The sequence below is a fragment of the Fukomys damarensis genome, unplaced genomic scaffold (assembly GCF_012274545.1).
Source record: "Fukomys damarensis isolate Sample0158 unplaced genomic scaffold, DMR_v1.0_HiC HiC_scaffold_19, whole genome shotgun sequence".
Lineage (NCBI taxonomy): Eukaryota > Metazoa > Chordata > Mammalia > Rodentia > Bathyergidae > Fukomys > Fukomys damarensis.
The window spans coordinates 2474331-2483509 of record NW_022900931.1 but is presented as its reverse complement, the minus strand read 5'-3'; positions in this window follow the sequence as shown (position 1 = coordinate 2483509).

The window sequence follows — 9179 nt, the reverse complement described above, 5'->3', positions numbered from 1 at the left end:
TGTGTGTGTGTGTGTGTGTGTGTGTGTGTGTGTATCTCTGGGTGTGTATTAGTCACTTTTTTCTAGTTAAGACAAAATATGGAACACTTCACATCTTAAAGTAGGAGAGACTTAATTCGGTTCATGTTTTCAGAGGTCAGCTGGCTCGACAGAAATGACGTGATGGAAAGTCATGGTGGAGAAAAACTGCTTAATCTGTACCTAGGACGCAGAGAGAGACAGAGAGGGGGAGAGAGAGAGAGAGAGAGAGAGCAGGCAGACCCAGCGTGAAAGAGATATCCTTAAAAGACATGCCCCTGTGACCCACCCCCTCCAAGTGAGCCCCACCTCATGACACATTTAACTAGGAATTCATCAATGGGCCTATCTGCTGAGGATCCAGACAACTACTGAAAAGTTCAACTCCTAAACGCATGAGACTTTTGGGGAATGTTTTGGATCCAAATTATTGTGTCTCTGCTCCTCAAAAGGTCTAACAATGCAAACATATTCTGTTCCTCTCCAAGAGCTGCTGAAGTTTCAACAAAGCCAGCATTACTAAAACAAAATCCAAGTTCAAAGTCTCCACTGAGAGTCAAGGCAAATTCTTAGCTGTGATTTGGATCAAAGCAAGACTGAAACCCGGCACAGTGAACATTAAACCCTGTGGCTCAATGACCAGCACCTGGGTCAAGTGGTGGTGAGATGTGAGCTCCAAAGGCAGCCCTACTCCTGGGGCCTTGCTGGTTGCAGCCCACGTGATCTCTCTCGAGCTGGCTCTACTCACTGTCCATGGCTTTCCTCAGCAGATGTTCCCTGTTCCTAGCATCTGCAGCTTCCTGGGTTCTCCATTACAACTTCGGTTTCATTCTCAGAGCTTTACCCTTCCCCCTCCCAGAGACCTTTGGCAGGTATTGTGACCCTGTCACATCATATCTCTGGACCTCTCAGGCTTTCCTGTGAAGTCTCTTGCATTCTCTAAAACCAGCACCTCGTGGATGATGCCAGGGTCTGCTGCTAGCTTGGGCAGTAACTGGACCCTCTTGGACCACAGCTTCAGCAGTATCTGAATGCTCATGTGAGCGACCTTGGAGAAATGCTCCCTCAGTAGCCCTGAGCAAGCAGGACACTCGGGGGATCTCTTCTCAAAGCAAAATCTTTCAAAGGTATTTATATGTTTATACCCTTGAGTCTCTGATAGGTCAGGTCAGGCCAATCCCTGAGATGCCCTCAAGGCAGCTTTCCTGTTGTCCAGATGCGAAGTATTTAGCTTCGTTTTTAGTGATGCTAATGTATTCAGCAAGGACGTCTTCTGTGACCCATGCTTTACATGGCTTCCTTTAAGGCCAAATGGAGGAGTTTTCAAATCTTTCACCTCTATCTTTGACTCGTGATTCTCACTGTAGATCTGGCTAAAAAGCAGCCAGAAATACCCATGCCATGGCCTGAACATTGGACTGCCTTTAAATTTCCTTTACCAGATCAATTAGCCTGCCATCTTTAAATTGGCCTCATACAAAATCTTAGAACACAAGCAGAATGTAGACAAGTTCTTTGCCAGAATATAACACGAATGGCCTCTAGTCCAATTCTCAGTTCCCGTTGGGAACTTCACAGCCTAGGTTTTACTAAACACATTTCCATCAGGATTCTGATCTGAGCGCCAATCAGAATCACCCTCAAGGTACGCCTGTGGCATCCTAGAGCTTCTCCAGACCAGTACAGAGCCCTCCTAAACTCCTCCTGCTAGCCAGTTCCAATGGCTTCTAAACCACATGGTCAGCTATCATTACAGCAACAACCCTACTTCTTGGTGTCAGTTTTCTGTATCAATCAATGTTTCTGCTGCCGAGACAAAATACTTGACATCTGTAACTTAAGGAGGTTTGTCTCAAGAGGTCCAGTCTGTGGTTGGTTGGCCCCAAGGTGTGCAGCTCCCACCCACCCATCTGCTTACATTAGAATACACTTGCATTTCTGCTTTTCTCTGTGTGTTGTATGCCTTTCATCATTTACTACTTTTAATTTTATGCTCAAGTCACCCTCTCTTTGGCTGTGGGGGCCCTGTCAGCTTCCCCTGTGTCCTCTGAGGTTTTGGGTCTTATTTCCCTGCCCAGCCTTGTCTCTGCTCCCTCATTTCTTCAAAAGGAGACCAGGACTTTGGGGTGTCCCTCTGAGACTCAAGCTCTGTGCTGCTGTGTTGGTCACTGATTCTAGAGCTTTCCAGTGCCAAGAGCCAGGGACTGAGTTTTTTCTGTTTTTTCAATTAATTTTATTTGTGCACTTAATGTATACATTATAATGACGTTTCTTGTTGGAAATATTGCCTCAATGTACAATCCATTGAGCTATAAGTGTCTCTAATTTATCATTTTTTATGGCTGAGTAGTACTCCATTTTACTTAAAAACCACATTTTCTAGCCGGGCGTGGTGGTGCATGCCTGTAATCCCAGTATTTAGGAGGCTGAGGCAGGAAGATCGCTGTGAGTTCGAGACCAGCCCGGGCTACATAGTGAGTTCCAGATCAGTCTCAACTACATAGTGAGACTCTGTCTCAAAGAACCAAAAAACAAACAAACAAACAAACAAAAAACCCAAACAATAAAACCACATTTTCTTTATCCAGTTGCCTGCCTGTTGATGGGCAATTGGGCTGCTTCCAAGTTTAGCTATTGCAAATTGTGCTGCTATGAACATGGGTACACATATATCACTGTGGTATGATTCTTTTAATTTTTTAGGGAAGATACCCAGCAGGGGAATAGCTGGGTCAAATGGGACTTCCAATCCTAGTTGTTTGAGGTATCTCCATACTGCTTTCCACATGGTTGCACCAGCCTGCACTCCCACCAGCAGTGGAGCAGGGTCCCTCTTTCCCCACAGCCCCACCAGCATTTGTTTGTGGTTGATTTCATGACAGCAGCCATTCTTTCTGGGGTGAGGTAGAATCTCAGTGTCATTTTCATTTGCATTTTTCAAATGACCAGTGATGTTTAACATTTTTTCATGTTTATTTGCTATTCCTACTTCTTTGTCTGAGAAACGTCTGTTCATTTCAGATGCCCATTTTTGGATTGGGTCTTTAAATTTGGGAGGTCTGATTTTTTAAAGTTCTGTATATATTCTAGATGGTAGACCTTTGTCTGAGGAACAACAGGTGAAAATATTTTCCCACATTGTGGGCTGTCTCTTCGCACTGTTGGTCATTTCTCTTGCTGTGCAGAAGCTTTTTAATAAGAAGAGATCCATTTGTTGATTGTACTAACTCATGGGCAGCTGAGGTTTTGTTCATAAAATCTTTTCCTACACCAATGTCTTCAAGAGTTCTACCTAACTTCTCTTCCAGCTGGTTTAGTATTTCTGTTTTAATATTTAGATCTTTAAACCATTTTTATTTTAGTTTAGTGCATGGTGAGAGATATAGGTCTAGTTTTAATCTTCGGCAAGCCGGAACCCAGTTTTCCCAGCATTATTTATTAAAGAGGCCTTCTTTCTTCCAGTGAGGGCGTGTGGCTCTTTTGTCAAAGATGAGGCGGCTGAGTGTGTCTGGACTTGGTTCTACATTTTCTAATCTATTCCACTGGCCTTCAGCTCTGTTTCTTTGCCAGTACCATGCTGTTTTTATCACAGTGGCTTTGTAGTATAGTTTCGAGTTGGGGATTGTGATACCCCCTAACTTCTCTTTATTGTCTAAAATTACTTTTGCTATTCTAGGTCTCATCTTGTGCCAAATGAATTTTTGTGTTGTTTTCTCAAGGTCTGTGAAGGATGCTGCTGGGATTTCAGTTGGGATTGCATTGAATCTCTACAGCAGTTTTGGAAGTATGGCCATTTTCACTATGTTGATTCTTTCTACCCAGGAGCAGGGGATGTCTTTCCATTTTCTGATATCCTCATCAATCTCTTTTTTCAGAGTGCTGTAATTTTCAGAGTAGAGGTCTTTTATTTCTTTTAGGTTGATTCCTAGGTATTTCAATTTTTTGGATGCTATTGTGAAAGGAATTGATTTTCCCATTTCTCTCAGTGAGTTTGTTTTCTGTGTACAGAAAAGCTACTGATTTTTGTGTGGTGACCTTGTATCCAGCTACTTTACTGAATTTTGTTAAGTCTGGAAGACTTTTGGTAGTGTTCTCGGGGTCTTCTATATAAAGTGTCATGGCATCTGCAAATAATGACAATTGGACTTCTGCATTTCCTATCTTTATTCCTTTTATTTCTTTCTCTTGTTTAATTGCTGTGGCTAATGTTTCCAAAACAATATTGAACAGGAGTGGTGATAGTGGACCTCCCTGTCTTGTTCCTGGTTTTGGCATGAAGGATTTCCATTTTTGACCATTTAGTATGATATCGGCTGTTGGTTTTTCATAGATGACTTTTATCAGATTGAGGTAGAGACCATCTATTCTAATTATCTGTAGGGTTTTGTCATGAATGTGTGTTGGATTTTTGTTGAATGCTTTTTCTGCATCTATTGAGATGATCATATGGTTTTTGTCCTTGGCTCTATTAATATAGTGTATGACATTTATTGATTTGCATATGTTGAACGATCTCTGCATCCCTGGGATGAATCCCACTTGGTCAGGGTGTATGATCTTCTTGATGATCTTCTGTATTCTATTTGCCAGTATCTTATTAAGGATTTTTGCATCTGTGTTTATTAGTGAGATTGGCCTATAGTTCTTTTTTTTTTTTTTTTTTTTGGTTGGGTCTTTCTCTGCTTTGGGGATCAAGGTGCTGCTTGCTTCCATGAATGAATTCAGGAGTGTTGCTTTCCTTTCAATTTCTTTTTTTTCAGCTTTAATTGAGTTTATTGATACATTTTAGGGATACAGTACAGTTACATTCATTGTTGGGATCTTGTACCTCTACATGACAGGTCTTATTTCTCATTTTTTCCCCTTGTTCCTGCCCTCCCTTCACCCCCTCCTCCCCTCCCCATCTACAATCACTTTATTTCCATCTTTTCATTATCTCACATTTTTTTCTTTTCCCTTTTTACCCCTACCTGTCCCACCTTCCCTACACCTTTAGCTCCTTTCCTCCCATTTCTCAATGTCAGTAATCTTATTAGGATCTTCTGTATTATTGCAGATTATTCAATTTCATTTTTTAAAAATTTAATTTATTGGTACATTCTAGGTAGACAGTACAGCTACATTCATTACTGGGATCTTGTACCTTTACATGCCAGGTCTTGGTTCTCATTTTTTTCCCCTTGTCCCCACCCTCCCTTCACCCCACCCCCTGCTTCAAACACTTTAATTCCATTTTTACATTTTCTTATATTTTTTTCCTTTTCCCTTATTCCCCCTTCCCTACCCTTCTCATTGAAGAGTTTAAACCGTAGTGGCAGTACTTCTTCTCTAAATATATTTTATTCAGCAGTGAAGCCATCAGGGCCTGGGCTTTTCTTAGTTGGCTAGTTTTTCATTACATTTTCAATTACATTGATTGATATTGGGTCATTTAGAATTTTTAGGTCATCTTCGTTCAACATTGGTAATTCATATGAGTGTAGGAATCTGTCCATTTCTTCTGTATTTTCCATCTTATTAGCATAAAGGTTCTTGAAGTAGGTATTGATGATCTTCTGTATTTCTGCTGGGTCCATTATAATTTCATCATTTTCATTCCTAGTTGTGTGGATCTGGGCCTTTTCTTTCCTTTTCTTGATAAGGTTGGCTAAGGACTTGTCAGTTTTGTTTATTCCTAACTCTTGGCTTCACTGATTTTTTTTTTTTGTATCATTCTTTTAGTCTCCACTGCATTGATTTCTGTTCTGATCTTTATAATTTCCTTCCCTGTAGGAGCTTTGGGTTTGTCTTGCTCTTCTTTTTTTTTTTTTTAGAAGCTTGAGGTTCAGCATCAGGTTGTTTAATTGCACTCGCTGTTTTCCTAATATGCATATTCACTGCTATGGATTTGCCTCGTAAGACTGCTTTCATTGTGTCCCATAGATTCCAATATGTTGCATTGCCATTGTCATTTAATTGTAGGAACTGTCTGATTTCTTATTTAATATCCTCTGTGACCCATTGGTTATTCAGGAGTGTGTTCAATTTCCATGTGTTTGTGAAATTCTTGTGGTTTCTTTTGCTATTGATCTCCAATTTCATCACACTATGGTCTGGTAACATACAGGGGATCACTTCAACCCCTTTGCACTTACTTAGACATGTTCTACAAGCTAGTATGTGGTCTATTTTGAAGAATGATCCATCTGCAGCTGAAAAGAATGTGTATTCCGATTTTGTGCAAACATCTGTTAAGTTCATTTGTTTAAGAGTATGATTGAGTTCTAGTATTTCACTGTTTATTTTATGTCTAATTGGTCTATCTACTTGTGACATTGGGGTACTGAGGCCCCCAATTACTGTTGTGTTAGTGCTTATTTGATTTTTCATCTCCATTAATATTTGTTTTATATAGTTGGGTGAATTAGTGTTTGGTGTATATATATTTATGATTGTCATCTCTTCATCTTGGATTGTTCGCTTTACAAAGATGTCGCATCCTTCTTTGTCTCTTAATCAGTGTTGGTTTGAAATCCACATGATCTGCAAAGAGGATAGCTACTCCTGTTTTGTTTTTTTTTCCAGGTTCCTGTCACATGGAGTATTGTTTTCCACCCTTTAACTTTCAATCTATGGGTTTCTTTTTTAATTAAGTGGGTTTCTTGTATGCAGCATATTGTTGGATCTTGCTTCTTGACCCATTTTGCCAATCTATTTCTTTTGACTGGTGAATTGAGACCTTTAACATTGATGGCTATAACTGATATGTATTGACTTATCATGACCTTTTCTTCTTGTTGGATTCTCCCCCTTTGCATTTAATTTCTTGTCATTCCTAAAGGATTCCTTCTGCTGGGCTTCCTGGGGTTGTGATCTTCATTGTCATTTCCTAAGATACTGTTTAAATTTTTTGAAGTGCTGCTTTGGTGTTCATGAAGTTCCAAACATGCTCCTTGTCATGAAAGTATCTTATTTCTCTCTCAATTTTGCAAGATAGTTTTGCAGGGTACATCAATCTGAGTTGGAGTTTATTTTCCTTTAAGGTTTGAAATACATCACTCCAAGCTCTTCTTGCCTTGAGGGTTTATGTTGAGAGGTCTGCTGTGATTCTGATAGGTTTTCCTTTGTATGTGATTTGTTTTTTTTCCCTGACTGCTTGTAAAATTTTGTTCTTCCGTTGAGTTTCTGGAATCTTAACTATTATATGCCTGTGTATAGATTTTTTTGATCATATCTAGTTGGAGTTCTATATGCTTTATTTATCTGTATGTCAAATTGTTTTCCCCTACTTGGGAAGTTTTCCACCATTACTTCTGTGAACAGTTTTTTTTTTTTTATGTCATCTGCACTCTCTCCTATTTTTTCATTGACTCTGGTCAGTCTTATTCTTCTTTGCATCATATAGCAGCAGTTGGCTTGATTTCTTTTGGTCCCATACTATTTTAAGAAATTTTTCTTTTCCTGTTCACTAATTGCAATCCTATCTTCTATATCTGAAATTCTACCTTAGCATTGGCTGATTATGCTGCATAAACTTTCAATGGAGTTTTTAATCTCCTGAAAATCTGTTTGCATCTTTTTTATGGATTCCATTTGTTTCCTATGTTGGGATTCCATCATGTTCCTCAGCTCCTGTACTTTTTTTATCTGTGTCTGCTCTAGATTTAATCATGTCTTGCACGATGGGCACAATCTGCTGTTATCTGAGAAATTATTTCTGACTTCATTTTTTTCCAGATCCTCTTTTGTTGTCAGTTCAGGCAGTCCAGGTGAGCGTGCGATTGTTGCTTCTCATTTCCCTGTGGGGTTGCCTTTGGTGATCTGGAAGTCTGATTTTGGGACTTGTTTCCATTTCTTCTCATTTCAAAAGATGCAGCCTGCTGTGCCTGTATTGAGACAACTTTTTGCTCACCCAATGGTCTTTAATTCTCAGTGAGCCAAGAGGCCTTTTCTCTGCTGCTCACCAGTACACCAATTCCTGGGTTCAAACCACCGATGCTATGGGGCTGGGCTCTGACTGAAGCTTGGGCACACCTACAGTTCTTTCCTGGGCAGACCTTGGCTGGGCTGGTTTGCCCCAGCCTCTGGGGTTGGGGCAGATCCCTGGCTGGGATCTGCCTGCAGCCAGGAAGGTCTGGAGAACACTGCTGCTCCCCCGCACACACTCAGTGATGCTTGGGGGTGAGTTTTTCTAAGAGAAAATATATCATGCATTTATATTGACTTTCCAATTCAAATTGAGGTTTGCAAGTTTAGTTTTTACTATCTAACATCATTGCTTTTATATTTGTTTCTCTTTTGTCTTATGCCAATAACCTGCTTTTCTAATGACATTATCATAATCACATATTTGCTTTATCCTATGTGTTGCAACTGCTTCAAAATGACAATAATGGTGCTTATTAAATGTGATTTCTGAAATAGTTAAGACTAATCTGTCCTTTTTTTTTTGTCTTTAGGATATATCTAACTAGGACAATCTGAACCTTGTCTGTTTGAATATCTTAAGGAATTACTGTGAAATATTTCAGGTATAATGTGACTATTGTATTCTAGAGGGGGAGGGAAAGGAAGGCAGAGAGTAGAGATCATGTGTTAAATAATTTGAAATTTGAAATATTTTTTCTCTTGGGACTAAATACCAGCTGGTCCACAGTTAAATTCTTTGTTTTATTTTCTTTTGCTTTAGGAGGATAATTTTTTACTTTGGATTTAATTGCTGTTGTAAGTACTATGTAAACTATTCTTTTTTATCTCTTGTAATGGCTGCATGCTGTTCTACTACATGTATGCAACGTATATATTTTTCTTCCCATTAACTCACAAACAATGAGCATTTTTGCTGTCTCTAGTTTCATTTTACATCTTAATAATGTACTGAGTTTGCATACCTGTAAGCTTAAGCATTTAAGACAACAAAATAGTAAGAACACAAGGTTTTCCTGCAGAAAATGATACTTGAAAAAATAACATTTTAGGCCTGAGCAGAAATTAGCCTGGTAGATAAGGAGGAAAAGGGCACTCAGGGGAGATGGGATAGCCTTAGGATGCTGAGGCACATTCCCGGTGACATATTCCTACATAGCTGAGCTTGCTGGTGCTAAAAGTGGGGAGAGTGGGAACAAAGCCAGGGCAGCCCAGGTGGAGGTGCATACTGCTAGGGGGTCAGATGCCATGGGAAG